The sequence below is a fragment of the Cyphomyrmex costatus genome, unplaced genomic scaffold, assembly GCF_001594065.2.
Source record: "Cyphomyrmex costatus isolate MS0001 unplaced genomic scaffold, Ccosl1.0 scaffold29, whole genome shotgun sequence".
Taxonomy (NCBI): Eukaryota; Metazoa; Arthropoda; class Insecta; order Hymenoptera; family Formicidae; genus Cyphomyrmex; species Cyphomyrmex costatus.
In genome coordinates this window covers 2,255,860-2,275,152 of record NW_017277017.1, presented here as the reverse complement: position 1 = coordinate 2,275,152, position 19,293 = coordinate 2,255,860, and positions in this window count along the sequence as shown.

Below are 19,293 nucleotides of genomic sequence, written 5' to 3'. Positions count from 1 at the left end.
TATTGAAATCAGTGGCAACTTCAAATTAAGATTACGATTTATCGTTAGCTTTTTTCCAGATGTACCGGATATTATAATTATTTATATATTATACTTGATTAATTGAATTATTTTTAATCATTTTTCTTACATATCACTGCTCGTATTCAATATGCTATTAATTTAACTAAAACAATGGAGTTAAATATTTGAGTTAACAATTTAACTCAAGATATTAGATTTGACTCGAATTTTAATTTTAATATGTATTATATGCGTTAATACTAACATTGTTTACTTCAAAAATAACCAATGGAATGGATTAATATACATTTTGATACACATGGAAGTTAAAACAAAATGTTATTTAACTCAAGGGATCACAACATATTACCAGCGTTTTTTAAATATATTTAACAGTGCATCTTGCATTATCCTGAATAGATATTTCTATATTGCACATGTTTTGAACATATATTTTTTTTAACTTTTATAAACTATATTTTAATTAAGCTAATCGCTATCTTCGTTCATTGAACGAACGGTAACTATTTTGTGTAATCCCAAATAATTCTCTTTTCTCTCACTCTATCGAATTCTTTCGAAAACCGTGACGGTGGTCCCTATTATTTTTCTTAAATCGCAATATAGTGCGAGACTTAGATACACAAACGAATTTTAATACTAAAATGAATGTTTTTGCGACGGTACAATCGTAACCATTTAAATGAATTCCCACGACGCGGGCGGCTTTGGAACGGGACAAGGAGTACGATACGAATAGCGCAGGAAGACGCAGTGCAATCTGGGGGTAGAAACGGTTGGAGTTTCCCTAGTTTCGATATTTGCCTTTGCGAATGTTATAGCGAGCAGCGCGTTGCGCTCAAATATTTATCGGACACGCCTTACATTCCCAAACTAAAACTCCGGATTCCGGCAGTTACGACGTTATTAATGGTTCTCTACGAAATACTCGTAAATTTCCGGGAATTTAACGCCAATTCTCCTTTACATAAGGCTCGGCATCAAATTGTTTATACCATACCGATCGTCCTACTTTTCCCCGGTCTATAATCAGCGATTCTCTATACTGAAAAATAGACATCCATCTTGTTTCTTCAAATTATGAATCTGAATATAAGATCGGTATAAAGTCGGTACTTTTCTACGCATAATTAATAAATCATACGCTGTTCGTAATACCTGGTACCTTGCGCTTTCGCCGTTCCTTCATTGATCCTGTTACGTCGAGAACGATATATGAGCCTCTTATAAAGCGTTGAAGACACTGGTTCTATCTACGTATAATGCAATGTATAAAATTTACGAAGCAACTTACTAAGCTTGCTTTGTAGAACTTTTAATATTTCTGTAATGTACAACAAAAAGTTCACGGTGAAAACAAATTCTACAAATTTTTTAATTTGTAACAAGAAATAATAATTTATATTAATTATGCGTGATTTAAGATTTACAACTAATGTAATATATATGTAACAATTTTATTGAAGTAATTAAAAATTTAGTTACATTGTTAGATATTAAAGAAACAATGATGATCCCTTGAATAACATTTTGTTATTTTTAGCTTTATTGTGTCAAAATGTGTAAATCAATCCATTTATGTGATTAGTTTCAAAGAAAACATTGTCGATATTAACGTATGCATTTAGTAACAATCTAAATTTGAGTCAAATTTAATTTTCTTGAGTTAAGTTACTTAACTCTATGTTTTACTCAAATTAACGATATATCGGATAGGAGCAGTAATGATCTACGGAAATGTTTAAAAATAATTCAAATTTATGGATATAATTTTTAACATTATGAATTTAATGTAGATACATACATACATACAAATTGATACAAAATTTTGTTAGACTATTGAAATAATTATGTAAGACACTTAAGTAATTGTTAAAATGTTGAAATATTTTACAGCATATTCATCGTGTTCGATTTTTCTATATAAATATTTTAATGATTTAATGAAATTATTTTTATTAGATTTATGTACAACTAAATTTTTGAACTTTTCAAAATTATTCTTTCCATATAATAATTATAATATATTATACAATTATACAATATTTTGTTTATATCTTATCTGACTATGTGTATACTACATCTTTGTTTCAATATAGCTTTGTTTTTATTGTATTTCATACATGTATGAAAAAATAAAAAACATCGATATCACAACTAACAGAGGAAGTTGATATTTTTACATTCAATATCCATCTTTACTTAGCGAGTATAATAATATGCGCAGTTGTTATTATTATTTGTATACGTTAAAATATATTAAACGTAATACAAAAGTACACGATTTTTCGTATCAAGCATATTTTAACATTGTAACATTTTATATGACGCGCTTTAAACTGAGGTGTCTTAAAGGTCCTGGATGGTACGGTCTCTGTTGCAAACGTACGAGGCTTTACGCTCCACTTGCATATTCCCGGGTGTTTCTGCAGAGTATACGTCGACGTAAAAGCATCGAAGACGAAACGACATGGGTTAAGCTCGTCTTTTCCCCTTGCAAATGAAAAGTCGCTCTTCCGAAAGACGAACGAGGTTGTAACCGCGAATCCACGGGCTCTCTGTCGGCGGTTTGCACTGACGAATCGAAAGGGGAACCCTTGAAAGCCTCGGCTTGCCCTTTGAGAGAACGGTTAATTTGCGAATGCTTTACTGGAATATCCTTCGTATTTATTCCAAGGGATACGAAGATCGTTTGATATAAAAAGAGCGAATGCATCATCGTGAAATAACGTTAATCCGAGCGAAACTAATCCTTTCGACTATTTTCCATATGCTTTCCCATTTAATCTTTTATTTCTATCGTAAAATATCGAAGCTACGATAAATTGAGATATTAATCTCGATCGACATCCTATGGAAATCGTTCGAAGCACAAACGCTTTGTGAATGATTTTTACTTGTGAAAATGTATACCTATAAGAAAGATGAAAATCGCAAATAAGGCGTTCAATGTTTCTTTCTGGAAGGAACATTTGAGAGCTGAACCATCGACGTTTACCACCGTTTTTCCCCCAGCACTTCTCTCGTCACTCTACCCAAATCCATTAATAAAATGGAGCAAGTGAGGCAGAATGTGTCCGTATATATGCATTTGTATTCTCGTGTTCGCGCGTAAGACTAGAGGTGGTAGATCGGTAGGAAACTGCAAGGACAAGGGAATACGGAAGAGAAGAGGGTACGACGCAGCGGGCCGCGTAGCATGAAACGGAGTACTACATAGTGGATTGTGTAGCTGCTCTACATGTAGAGTGTATAGCGCTCATAGTACGTCGTATATACGCACGTTACGCGCGTACCTATATGCGTCATACGCGTGGAGCAGGGCGCTATTCGCGCTATCGTGTTCTCGGCTCAGCTCGCTCCTCTCATACTCCAATATCGAAAACAATGCGATTTTACTGCATGGCGAAATGCACACCATGTGCGTCTCCTTCGCGCGAGTATACACTGAGAGGCTGGTACTAAAAACCGTGCGTGAAACGCGGGCTCCATATTATCGTTATACATCGCGTATTCGCAAAGTACGGTCGAAGGAATTTTTGGCTGGGAGTAATAGCGCGATACGCTGCAAGTGCGCCGTTAAACTTTAAGCGTTTTGCCCAGCAATTTGCGTGTTTGTGCAGTCGAGAGTGGCCCCCTTGCATCGCGCAATATTGCCGTAAGTATTTGTCTGCGTGTGTTGCATATACGTTAAATTTTCGCCTGAACTAGGCGTAATTAAGCGGACGAGGACGGTGTAAAAGAACGCGTCCCTTTAATACTTTATCCGCTTTAATATTCAATGTATACGTCTGCGCATATAATGGTTTCCGAGCTTATTATCCGAACGCATTATCCGAAATGGAGGAAGAAAATAATTATGGAAAAATATGGAAATATATAAACAATATATCTATTTTCGCAAGTTATATTTCTTCTATATCGATAGACTTGTCGATCTTTTCTTTGATTTTTACTTATTACATATATCTATCTGAATTACAAGTTATACGGTTGCATAATCAGTGGTTGGATACCACTGAGAGCGACGTAGAAATGACATGCAGAAATGCACATACGCATGGAGCAATTTTGTCCAATTTTACGAAATTATCTGATCTAATTGCACGGAACGAAAATATCGTTGATCGAAAAACAGTTGATACATTCTTAAAGTGATGTGTATCTTACAAAGTTGCTGAGAATACAGCCACTTCGAATTTTATTTTCACGAGAAAAACTGGAACCACAAAAATTACATTGATTAAATCTTGAAGCAAATTTTATAAGCGAAGTCTATCTGCAGTCTATCTACGCGATATCCGCCGCAGCGATCGACCCCATAAATTCCTCAAAGTATTCAACGATGCTTGAAATCTCCTTGGTAAACGACGTCCGCTCGCTCGGGTCGAGCAACACGGTCTCTGTCTGCCCGATTTAGTTTAACCTCGATCGAGTAGATAAGATTGAAATATGACGTCGATAATACCGATATCGCGTTACATGCTTCGACGCTACGGTTGAGTATATCGAGTAACTCCGAAGCTGGCGATGGATGCAAACCATTAGACTAAAGACACTACCTCCGCGAAATCGGATATGAACAGATCGTTTCATGATCCGTGATTGGTGAATAGCAAAATTAATCTAGAATTAAACGAAAATGTATACGGAATAAATGATTTTAGTAAAGAACACTATTAAATTCACAGTGCCAAATTATAATCAAATTGAGATATATTTAATAATTTCTATAAGTCGTCACTGTTTTTCAATGTATTGTTAATATAATCAATCAATTTAATCAATCAATGTAACTCAAGAAAATACATTTTGATTTAAATTTAATTCATAATTTATAGTATTTACTAAGTACATATATACATTAATATATGGACATTGTTTACATTGAAAATAACAAAATATTATTTTCCTCACGCGTGCACGTAATACGCCCTATACCGCAACGCTTTTGCGTGCGGTAAATAGCCAATACCTCAAGCCGTTGAGTTATTTCTCTAACCCCACGCAAAAGCGTTACGTTAAAAATAACGCAACGCAGTGGTAGCGCTCCTACAAATATCCTACAATACAGTATCTATAAATATCATTCAACTTACAATAACGTTTAAATTTATAATTTCAAATTGTAATAATCTCACAATTATAATTAATCGCCCCCCCCCCCGAACCCCCCCTGCTTCCTGCGCCCCACGCACCATCCCATAAGTCGCACTCGCTTCGCACAATAAACAACTTTAACACACATGTTACATAATGTACTATTAATGGATTGGATTATTATTGTTCTTTTGAACGTATCTAAAGGAAGGATTAAGAGGTTTAAATCTTCCTCTGAATAGTTTTATTTATTTTCTGTTTTTAATTATAAAAAATACAGTTTTACTTTCGATTCTTCTTGGTTTTATTTGTCATTTCTTCTTTTCTGTTATTTAATTTTAATTTAGTATAATATTTTTAATAATATTCAGCAATGTTTCTCATACAAAAATTCTTTCCTTCTTTTTACGTTTTTCTAATTTTTTCTTAAATTCCTTTTTCCAGGAAAATTATCATGAATATTTTATACATTTGTAATAACAATAATGATAGTGTAATATTAAAAAATTACACGTTTTTTTAATAATTGTATTTTGTCTGTTTTTTTTTTTTCAGGAACAGATAAAAACTGTAATTTATAGAATATAACATTTTTCTCATTTAAAATCAAGGAACGTCGAGGAATCATTCTAAGTTCTAAAATATTTGAAAAAACCAACTTATTAATACAAAATAATCAATTTATTAACGCAAAAAAATATTGTTTATACGATAACAGAAAAAGGTGAAATCTGTTCCGAAAAAAATTCCGATTCTTAGGCTCCTTTGATATAATAATAGTATATCTAAAAATTTGGATAGTTATAGACTTCAAAACAATTTTTCATGATAATTTTCCTGAACTATCAAAATAATTATGTCAAGCTATGAAATATCAAAATATTTTGCGTTGTTTATCCTACTTGAGTTTCCAACATAAATATTTTGATGATTCAATAAAATTATTTTCAGATCTGTATCTACCTAAATAAATATATTAAGTATTTATTTTAAATATATATTTCAGCAAAATCGTTCTTTCATATACGTTTTACCATACAGAAAATTTTTTATATAATGCATGATTATATGGAGACTAATAATTTAGGGGTGCACCAGGAAATATCCAGTATCCGGGAAATATCCAGTATCCGGTATTATCCGATACTTTTTGCTATCCGGTCAGATAGTAGGATATCATTAGTATTCGGCAATATATCCGATTAAAATTTTATTTAAAGTTTGCGTCAATGATGTAGACTTCTATTCTTTTCAGCTTGTCCCGGAATTCGATCGGATACCCGGAAAATATCGGATATTCGACTCAAAAATTGCCTTCCCGATATTACATTCTTTTTGGATATCCAATGTCCAATAATTTTACAATCCAGTGCATTCCTATTGGTAATAAAAATCCTAATCACTTAAAGAGACACTGTAAAACGTCTTTTATATTAACTAGAAGAATTCAGGCAACTTGCTAATTTAATCTTTTACGATCGTACCTTTAGTTGAATATGCTCCACTGCGGAAATTTAACGCGCGTATTTGTAATAAAGAGTGCCATGCGCCATTCTTCTTTTGGATACAAAAAGGCATTACTGTGCAGTGTTTCGACCCGACGCTCACTACGCGAAACAAAGGCATTCGTTACATAGACTGCACTGACGACCGCACGTGGTAATTTTTCTTCCGCCGATCGGCGAACGCTTAATGATTAAAAGACCATTTCGTGGCACGAGAAGTTTTCTTAATGGAAGGTGCATAAAATGACTCGCAATATCAGTTACTGTTGCCATCGTTGCGATCTCGTGTACACTGAGAACGTAATTATTTCATTGACGTTAATGATGTCGAGCAAGGAATAATGAAATTATTATTGATTGCTTGCGTTTATAATGTTGGTCCACAGTAATTAATTATTATATCAGCGAAGATAATATATATCGCGTATTATTAGGAATGACACAATAGGGGTATAAAAATCCATTACGGATTGAACGGATTCGTGTTAAATATTATTATGAATTACAGTGTGCGCATTTACGTGAAATCGAGCACTCAATGTACGGATAAAATTGTCAGATTTGTTATTTAATTTTATCTGCTATCAGATTATGGCAAGTCGGTAATCTGACCGGGTATTATAGGGGTTAATAACAGCATATATCTACATACATATATGTATGTACGTATATATATATTGATTTAGGTCGCCTAGCTGCGATGGTTATGTTGTTTAGCTTGCACTTATCTGAATTACACGTCATTAAACCGAAACTTTTATGTCTGCTGACGCTAGTTGAAAAGCATTATCAGTATACAGGAAGATGAAACGAAACCAACTTAATATCTTGAAATCTTTATTTCATGCATTTTATGCGCTATATTTTTCATTGAAGACTTTTTGCTATCTATTTTTATGACTTTTGAAAAGAAGTAATAAAATACGTTTCAACGTGATAATAAACGCGTACAATATTTTTATCAAGTTTTATCACTTCTTTCTCTCTATTTTTTTTTGATTAATTTCTCAGTCAAAATTTCTGCAGGTTCGAGCAAGCGACAATTCGCGACGATAATGCACATCCGGCATGCGCGGAATTTCGGTACAAGGAAATCCGGTTCGTCAATAACCACCGCGTAATCGCGATAACGCAGTAGCAAATGGTGATGACGCTTCCCGTGGCCGTTAATTCGTCGAGCACGACTGTAAAGCGCTTTCGCTTTAGCGTACTCGTTAAAATGCGCTCAATCTGCGTCCTCTCGTCGTCGGGCCGACACGGCAGACGGCGCGGCGACGGCGCCGGCACGTACCGAGATGGGCGAAACTAATTTCCGCTCGGAGATGAAACAGCCACCGTCGTTTAATTCGTGCCTTAGTGTCAATGGGGCCATTAACGCTTCATCGGGGTGTGGATATTTTGCGCGTCGTCCATTCGAGAAGAGCGCCGCGTCGCACCGTGGAGGGATTCCGTTTTTAACGGATTCATTTCATTTTATAATGCGCGGTAGCACGTCGCATCGCGAGCTTTGCATTTTGATACCGTGATGCCCCGCGTTCGCGTCGAATATGCTTCGTTATTCTGCCGGTTAATGATTTACGGCGTAAAACGTGGCTTCGGAACTCGAACACGTCCGCACGCAGCACTGGCTCTCTGCAGTCCCTGTCAACCCGGCAGTTAAATTACTCGATGCGTAATCACGAAATCACTAATTTCAATTAATTTTTTGTCAAACTTTTAACTGAATCTGCCGCTACTGAATTTATTTACAATTTGTGCAATTATAGTTGTGTACCAATTGTTGTTATGTTATTAACTGATTGTTAATTGATTGTCCTAATCATGCTATTGCTGCTATTATCTACCACGTGATTTACTTATTTTTGGAATTAATGTAAATGGTAAAACAAACATTGTTACAGAAAATATCTTTATATTTGAATATATGTGTCGCGTAAAAAATTTATCTATTACACAGTATTATAATTTTAACAATTATATTAGTTTGCTGTAAAATATTATAATTAATAATTTTACCTTTTGTAATGTATAATACTTTTATCTGCTAAATACAAATCTGTTTTTAAAATTTGGCTATTTTGTCACAATTAGGCGACAAAAAGGCAAAAAAAAATGACAACTTAGAGGATTTTTATTACATTGCAACACTGGCGGCAATTTTATTTTTAATTTTGTTAATGCCACGCAAAGGTATCAACTTTTAATTTCAAAATGCATTTTGTTTCGGTATAACTTTTCATTCAGTCAGATAATGATTCAAAGCGTAAAAATTCACAGACTGATGTTATCGATAGAACCAATCGATTTATTTCGGTAAAAGGTCCCCCGTGTTTCGAGATACATCGAAGGTATCATGTTTTAGTGAGAACAAACAGAAGCGTCGCTCGTGCCATGCGAGAAAGTGCAATGGCGACGCTTTCGTCGACCGAAAGCGCAGCTTTTCCCGGCTGGCACACCGCATAAATGATACATAAACACTGGCATCGCGTAAGAGTGTACATAAGCGGCGCGAAGCGTGAAGGCAGCCTTCGCCATACGTAACGAAGAGGTGGCCCCCTTCGGCGCTGGGCAAACAAATGCAGAAATTGGAGCCTGGTACTTCGCCGTCCTCACCGCCGCCACCGCCGCGGCCGTCGCCGTCGCATCGCCGCCGCTATCCCTCCAAGTGTTGCAAGCTCCACGGTCAATAAACACCGACGCCTCTTCCCTTTCTTTCTCCGTATCATTCTCCTCTTTCGGAAGTCGCTGTTGCGAATGATGAATTGCCCTGAAATACGCGCGCTTCGCGTTCTCACTGTAAATTCGCTATAAGAGGATTTAACTCGGTAATTACGTTCGTTGCGTATATTTATTCGCGAGAGATGCTTCGCTACGGTGCGTCTTGCAATGCACTTTATTTATCAGGTTATTTACAACATTATTTTCTCAGGCAGATGCAAAAGCGTTTACGTATTATACATTATCTGTGCAACGCACACAGAGAGCTATCGTCAACTTTGCCTTATAATCGTCTGAATTTTGATCTTAAGTTGCAGAGTGGCATTTTGTTTGTTCATTAAACTCGCTACTCTTGTCGTAAGAGACGTTTTGTATAAAATATCACATATCTGTTCGACACAAATGTTGGTGATTTTAACTTATAACGTAATGATATTTATTTTAATATATCGCTATACGTTTAAATATTATTAATTATTAATTAAAGAATTAATTAAAAACATACACGTTTCTCTGTGACGTTATTGTGCGCGTGATATTACGAGAAATCCGAGTTTCTCTAAATGCAAACTTCCACTGTATACCAATATTTTTCACACTTTTTTCATTTATTCTCATTGAATCTCGGGAATGCGTAGATATCATGCAGATGATATCGATGAGATAGCAGTATGCGCATAAATATAAAAAAATATACGCACTTTTTATTTCTATGCACACATGAAGTAAAGATATGAATGATATCTGCTGACGCTTTTATATTTCTTGCTCACACAGAGAAAAGCGATACCATGGTGACTTTAATGTTTGAATTCATATTGGCTTTTCATGGTTGTGCCGATTGCAAAAAGGAGTGTTTGTTTTTTAAAGCAGAGTATGATAAAATACCTATATTTGTACAGAATATTTCGAGAGATTCGCAAATGTAAATTTTTATTTTCAACGATAGTTTATGAAATAATAAAGATTAATTATTGTATAAAATAAAAATGTACCCATAACTGCTTTTACTTAACTTTTTGTAAACTTTCTTAGACATTTTGATCTGCAAATTTCGAGACACCCTGCACCTAGACATTATATAGAAAAGTTTTAAATTTATTTACTTTAAATAATTTTCTGATGCCGACAAATAAATTAATGTTTATAAAATTTACTGAGAACTCGCTCCCTATATGATAGTAAAGTTCTCACGATTTGCAATGTTCAAATTCCCCTTGAGCATCGTCGACAATTTCTACGACATTGTTCAAATGAGTTTCCAACTGTCTTTTGTGGTTACTGTATGACAGTGAGATCGTTTCTAAAATAAAGCGGATATTGGGAAATGTCACGGAGAGATCGAATCATACTTCGCTTCGTCGATAGTTCTTCGAAACGTTCCGTTGTACTACTTTGCAACAGCACCCGAGTACTACTTCCTTACAAAGAAATCACTAACATCTGTCGTCCTCGCACAGATCTTTTTATCAAAGCATTCCTCAATGTTCCGCTGTTATACTTTTGTGATTACTTGCTCGGCATTAAACTTTCGCAAAAGTAACAATAATAGAAAGTGTTCTGTTAAAAATCTGTTCAAGACACATCTCGAAGAAAGTTTAGTTTATAAGTACGGTTACAAACCTATACACATGATTAATATACTAAGAAAACAAGCTGTTTGTAATTATAATTACTATAATTATGATTATGTGTATTATAGTATTAATAATAATTATTATATGTATAGTTCTATAGATAATACGAGTAGTTGGCAACCGAAAATAATTACAATTTTAGTTGAAATCGATACATGTTTATTGTTTATTAAAGAACCCTTAAAGATATTTTATATCATTAACAGTTTTTTAATAATGTCAATTTTAGGCATTCTGCTCATTGCATAATTAAAAAAAAATTACGGAATTTTAAAAATAGTAAAGGATTTTTCGACTCATTTTAGTTTGCTCTATTTACACGTAAGCGCTTTGTCAAGTTGCTGGAGATTTTATGTTTAGTTACTATTACTAATACTACGTCATAATCATAATTATAGCAATATACAATTACAGTTACAGACAGTTTTTCTCTCAGTGCAGTATTGGATAATAATTAGCAACTATTATTAAATACATTAATATATATACGTACTCTCTCTATAAATTAGCGACTTGTTTTCCCATTTTTAAAAATTAGTACTTGTTTGTCTATACTAAAACAAATTTTGATTAAATTAACAAGAAGGCTAAACTAGATTGACATTTCGGTGAGTCCAAACAAAATTTCTGGTTATCATAAACGTTTTCAACTCATCGTACACAGTTTAATCATTCTTCCGTGTATATTTTAAACCACAAAATAAATTTGTTTGTTTCGACTCCAAGTTACGTATTTCGCTATTAGGATTGTCCATGTGCGCATCGTATTCATTAAGATTCCTCGTGCATCAACGATGCGTTTCTCTCGTGACTTTCTTAAGAACTACTCGCAGCGTTCGTTGCTCTGTGGTTTCTACCTCTCTTGGCAAGCTTCGTAAGGATAACACTGGATACAATAATGGCAATTATACGGCTTGGAGTGCCGTTAATTGCCAGACGTAACTCACGACTGCCGCGATGTTCGCCGCACGCACGAAGTTCGTGAGTGGGTTGCGGAAACTTGCCTCATAATGCGCTTACATAAGGTCGTCCCAAGTCACAGCGGCGAGGAGGAGTAGGGGGTGGAGGGGGAGGGGGGAGAGAATGGGATAGAAATAAATTAATTTCTGTCAAATGAGAAACGGGGGCACAAATTACGCGAAACGGTAGAGCACATTAAACGCTCGCGGAAACGGTCGAAAGCGATGCTGAAAGGAGCTAGGTGAACTGCATAGTAGACGTTTGTTAGCTGCGAACGATAATACGAGAATGTACGGTCTGTTTGTTTGACTTTTTCGCAAACATTTGCGCGTAATGGAAAGCAAAGAACTTTAACCGATGCCTTGCATCATTATTGCACCACTCCTCTTGCACCGCCATTAAAGTTCATAACTCTCGACGAGTTTTTTTTTTTTTACGAAAGTTTTTACCTCTTTTCTGAATTACAGGATATGCCAAATAAGAGATATGTGTAGCTATACCTATAATATGATATTCGCATAATGATATTTTCAGATATCTTTAGGATGTTAAGCATGCGTGTCACTGCAATTTGCTTGTGACTTGCTGTGATAAATAATGCAATCATTTATAGCAATCGCGATAGAAGATACGGCAAGTCCATTGCATTGTTTCCTGCAATTTTACGATTTCTCGAACAAGAACCGCATTCGGTGTAAAAGGTCTCCAAGGCGTATCGGAGAGTAAGGTTTTCACTTCCTTGATAATTTCATCACTGCTTGTAGAACTTTCGCTCTTGGATAGAGTACTTTCCACTGAGATTGTCTTTACAAAATATATATATATATTCGTGAATATTCTAGAAATCTAGATTATTTCCTTGCAGTTGTTACGAAAGGTTTCTGTATTTACAACAAGGCTCATTGTGACATTATAAATTTATTACGTTGATGATGTACGACAATACTTTCTGCGACTTTCTTTGTTAAACTTTATACACTTTGGCCCGTATTCAAAACGCGCTAACAACGATATAGCGCGCTAACAGTTTACGTCACGTATACTATAGAATTTCAGAGATAAAGGCGCGCTATTATCGATAAAAGTGCGTTCTAAATACGGATCTTTAAATATACATATATAACACGATAAATGTACACTGTTAAAAATACAATGTTAATTTTAGCACTTTTGCTAAATGTTTTAGAAAATCCACTATATGTCATTAAGTTAAAATTAACATTTTATTTTTGTAGTGCAATAGTAAGAATAAACTGCGCATTTCTATGCAAGTGTCACTATCAATTTAGAAAGCGTGAAGTGGCTTGAATTTTCTCTCTCTCTCTCTCCCTTCCCCTTTCTCTATAAAATATCGAGTTAAAGAGAGATGTACGTTTAATTCTTTTTCAAGAAATGCGCAGTCTGTATATGTATTGTATTAGATCTATGTCTGAATAACAATTTCTTTCAATAATAATTAGGCACACAAAAAGACAAATTTTATTAATACATACTATTTCATACAATGTTTAAATTGTATTTTTTAAATGACAAACAGGTCCCTTATAGTTGACAATTTTGTGCCCTAAATTGTTGAAAAGTATTCCGGTCAGTAAATCTCAGATTGTTTAACTTATGTATCAATCAATTTATTTAAAAAACTTCGTCGAGGAACTTACATCCCGTGTTTAATTTGCTAAGATTGCATAATCATCTACCGACACAAATGTCTGTTATAACTGTTGTCGCTTTGCGAGAGAACGCGTGTCACGCAAATTAAGATCCTCAAAAAGATCTTAATGAGACAATAAATGATGATGATATAGTGTACACGTGTTTACTTAAAGGACCTTCGATAGATCGGTTTTTATTTTGTTTAAAAAAAACTTGGGACAATATTTTAGATTCATCAAATCTTGACAAAGATTCATCAAAAATGATATGTCAGAATGAAAATACATCTGACAACAACATTCTTGCAAGTCGTGTGAGAAAGAATTTCCAATTACACTTGGTTTCCAAGTTACACAAGCGCCGACGAGAAACTGTCAGATGTTGCGTAATGAAAAAGAAAAAAAACTTTGAAAAGCTTGGCTTAACGTGGCGTAGATGAAGCGTAGTACGTTATCGCAACACACTCATTCGAGAAAAGCTTTTCCACTTAGAGAGCCATTCGCAGAATTTACGCTCGGTAAAATGTAACACTTTTTAAATCTGGACAATCCATTCTGCATCTCATTATTAAATTGAAATTTACATTAATATTATAATTGTGCATTGTAATAGATGAGATTTCTAATTCAACAAACATTTCTAAAAATATTTTAATTTAAAAAATGTGTAAAACGTAATATTTTGGTTAGTAATATTATAAATATTATAAAAATTGTATAAATTATTATATACGAAAAAATACAATAATTTATAATATTATTAACAAAACAAAATTATAACATTTCTATATTTTGTCGTAATTACAATTTATTCTTTAACAATGATTACCTGTAATAAATTTTATATATTGCACAACATATATTGTACACTGTATAATCTATTACAATCGTTATTACAATCTTTACAGTAATAATGTCAAATTCAAGGCTGTGATAGAAATATAACTTCGTACAAGGAAATGCTTTTGCCGTTTATAATTTTCGTTTTATCTGTATTGCGCTATCTCGTTTACACATAGGTATAGACGGTAGTTGCTGCTATACGTAAATCATTTTTTCGCCCTTCTTTTCCGCTGTTGTTACGAGAGTAAAACCATTTTCTACCATGTTCTTTTTACTTAATTCCGTACTCGGCTATACCTCCGCATTTTTCTCTTCCTCGCATATACGCGCTTCTTTGTTTGTGGCTTTGAGAGACGCGCATTTTCTTCGATATTCTTTCTCGGTCGTCGATGGCGCTAACAGTGAGTTCTATATGTATGATTCATCTCGGAGATTTTTCTCGCAAGTCATAGCCTGATTAAACGAAATCACGAAGAATTTATGACCTCTTATAAAAATTTCGAGCTTGTTGAAGCTCGTGCGAGAGACTATTCAAAGAGTAAAGGCAGAAAGTTGTACCCTGAAAACGGCAATGAAATTACTGCGCTCTTCGGATTATATCAACGTTCTTTAATCTGCTAGATTGGAAGATACTGAGAATGGTTATACACTCATAAAAGGAAAGCTGTGCAACAACAATAGAAGTATCGCAACTTGTTCCTTATTCCAATTAACCGCCACATAAATTCTCCAACCTCTTAACAATGTTTCTCCGTGTGGACAAAGAAGATATCCAGATAGCTTTCTAGTAATAGAAAATGTTACGTTAAACCGTTTAGTGTAATCTTTTAACTCTTTTTATGTAATACGAAAAGAATGATTTTGCTAAAAATTTACTTAGATCTAAAAGTAGTTTTTTGTGCTATTAAAATAATTATGGAGGAAAGTCAAATATAATGAATAATGCTGCAAAAAATTTTAATGTTCTAGTAATCAGTATGAACGTCATTGTTTTTACAATTCAATCAAATAATTTCAGATCTATTATCTAGTTAAATTTTTAAATACTTTAGCAAAACCATTGTTTCCGAAAACTGTTTGATGTTAATAATACAGAAATTTTAAAATAGCATTAGTGAGCCAAAGTATGTTTATATTGGAAAAAAGGTATCTTCTTTCCTCATGATATCGAAGCGAACGAAGATTTCGAGAAAATCTTTCTTGATTCTTATATTCTTTATACTGTAAAAATGGTCAGATTATCATGAAACGTTGCATTAGCTGCGAGATTCGCGAGTGCAGCTATATACACAAAACGTACGCGGCATTCGTTGCGGCGATCGTTCCGGCCGCGTTTTATACACTTCCGCGATAAAACTCCTTGAAGAGCCACCGGATAGTCGTCGTTATTGTCGAGGTTTTAAGAAGTACAATGGCCGAGTTTCGCGGTGAGGAAGACGTGCCAAGGGCCGAAGAGACTGAGGACAATTCTCAATGGCATGTGGCTTCCGCCATCACTGCGACTACGCGACAAGACTTTTCCATCCCCTGAAAAGTCTTATTTTGTCGCGGACGGTTAAATCAAGCCGTGCACATGCGAGTTACAAATTCCATTAATTGAAACCATTAATTGAACGAAGAGGAGAAAATAACGTTGCGCCATGGCGAACTTACATTTTCTTTAGATTCTACTTGATTCTAGAACCACGCACGACCATTGTATCTATCCGCCTGCTGTGGTCGAGCTTGCGAGTCTCGACGTTACCAAGGAAATAGAATGGCTGCAATTAATCTCGCCCTGTACAATCGGACCAAGAAGGTGCGCCCTACGTTTATTACTGCAATATCTCTCGCACTGATGACGTTCGCCAGTCGAGTGCACGTTCGTCACGTAACATATCCGCCATATAACATCGTTACCTACTCGTTGTACAGCTTGTTTTGTAATATATTGTCGACAATTTTTGGTTTAATTTTAATTAGCCAATAGTAACGTAAATCTAATAGAAATGACTATACTGCCCAAATTTTAATTTATATATTTATATAATCAGATGTTTTTAAAATAACAAGGAGATGAGACACAACTTGTGAAGTTTCTGTCAAATTCTTTTTATAAATAATTTTTAATTTTTCTATACATGGAAAGTATAGTTTTGTTGAAGTAACTAAAAATTTAGCTAAATGCAGATCTGAAAATAATTTTGTCGGAACGTCAGAATAATTATGTAGAACGCTCAAGTATAATGATAATGCTGCAAAAAGTTTTGACATTCTAGCAACCAGTTTGAATATTCTATTTTGATAGTCCAACAGAATTATTTTCAGAATTGTGTCTAACTATATTTCAGGTACTTCAGCAAAATTATTTTTTCCGGATAGAAATAATTTTACGTATCAAAAATATTGTACAAGTTAGTATACGACGTGTGAAAAAAAGATGATCATACTGCACGTAAAAAAATTATCATTTATATATTAATACGGTTCTGTACCATTGAAGAAAAATAATCATTATGTAGGTCTCCGCGGAACTTTCGTTTATTTCAATCTTGCTTCATTACACGTGTACGCGTAAGAAATACGGCTTTTCAGTTTTCGGTGAAATTTCCGGCAGAATTCGAGCGTGCGGACGGTGCAGAAACACATCGGGTAACTGCCGCTTGAGAGTTTCAAGTACTTCTGCAAGCAAGAAAGATATCTGTTCTAGCTCGCGTAGCAGGTGAAGGCGAAATAAGATCGAGGAAGGAGGCGGGATCTGCCCAGCAACAGCTGTTAGAAAACTTTACAGACCTTTGGGGTAAATAATCTCGAAATGGCGAGGCGCCCGCTCGGAAGAGAGAGAGAGAGAGAGAGAGAGAGAGAGAGAGAGAGAGAGAGAGAGAGACTCTCGTTTCTCGAGACTGTCGAGTTATGATAATTCTTGCAGTTTGCTTGGTCGCGCGAATCCAAGGAGAGAGGATGACAGAACTATTAGGGAGTTTAGAAATACTGGCAAAAATTTCATGCCATTGATATGGTAGGTGATATTTGTAAAACGATCAAAAATGCTTAAATCTTACTATAAAATATTGACTTGAATGACTGAATAGCTTAACGAAAATCAATAATATCTAGGACACATGTTGAATATATTGAGAACAATAAGAATCTTATTAGGCCGTATACATGAGAACACAACCAATAAGAAATTGGAATTAAAAGCCTATAACGGTCGAAGCTAAATCTTTGATGCCTAAATAATTCAATGTGAATTATACACACACACACACATATATATATATGTACATATATAATACATACATATATGTATAACATATTTAATAGTTATTTTGAACTGCGCGCCGAAATTTTATCGGACTTAAACATGCAGCTAAATTGAAATAATATTACAATTATATTTTGATGCTCAATATCAGGTATCTATTAAAAGAAATCTTAATATGTCGGAAATCTCTCTGTAAATAAATTTATTTATTGTAAAAAATACGATATTACCTCGGCCAAGAGTTAAAATGGATCTCTAACTTTCGTTGAATACATTGCTTTAATTTCATATTTTGATATACAAAAAAGTAAACAATTTTTGTCACTATAGATAATAAAACGTTATCAATTTACTACAATATTTCTTATGTAAATTTATCAGCGTTATCGCGAAGAACTATTTTCATCTACATTTAACAAGTTATAGAGATTTTTGCGAAACGGTTCTATGGAAATAAGAAGCATAGAACGGATTTACAAAAGGTCTTTGATGCTCCCTCTCTCGAATGTGCTATTCTATCGTTCCAGGCACGCCAGCATAACTCACTTTTGTAGAGAAGCAATCATATACATATTTACTCGGATATATACATCTTATTCATACCTGTTACAGTTAAATTGAATATGTACACCTACCACTTCCTTTTCGATCTCTCTTTCTTTCTTGTGCTATTTTAACCCGTTCTTTTTATCCACTATCTGCTGTGACTTTTTTTTTAGCTTCGCAACCTTTCAACTTGGCGGCCTCTCGTCGACAGCGAGAAACTTCGTCTTTCGTGAAATAGACGTTGCCAATTATTATTATGAAGGCGCAATTCCAACCACCACATCCAATTATATCTCACGAAACTAATTCGCAACTTTCTTTGCTAAATTTCACGTAATAGGATTTTGAAAGCATAACTCGACTCAAACTCTCACGCTGCTCACGCGAACGAAATTTTTGCTGACAACGAAGAGCGGAAAAAATGGGATGACGTACGTTATGAAGTGATGAGAATATCCCACCGTGAGATAGACGTCACCGTCCTGATTGTGTTACTGCGAAAATGATAAAAGAATTTAATTTGCATGAGTTTAAAAATAACTGAAAGCTTTCAAGCAAATTATGCGGGAGTTTTTAATGTATTAGATAATATAAATTTTGTGCAGCACCACGTCACGGTTAAAACACGAATGAAATACAGTGATGGAAGAGAAGAAAATAGTTTTAAGAAACGAAAAAAATCTCTTATTTACAATATACAATTTTATTTTTACATTTGTATAATAATAATTTATTACATACATAATTGTATATCTTTTTCATCGAAATTGCTACTTATTATTATAAATTAAAAATAACTATGTATAAGTAGCGCGAAAGTAGATTTTTATATGCATTTTATTATTATTCTAAACTATTGCTATTCAAAGTGTTATCCTCGCATTGAATCCTCGCATTCGACCACGAAACAAGACGATTCTTATACGTTGTTGCATGCATCGCAGCTTTCGCCGGAATTTTGCGCATTCTATTCTCAAGAGAAAACGTACAAAATCTGCAAATATTCCTTGTTTTCCTTGTATCCCTTTCGATGGATGGAATGAGTTCAAGTCAGCATGGCG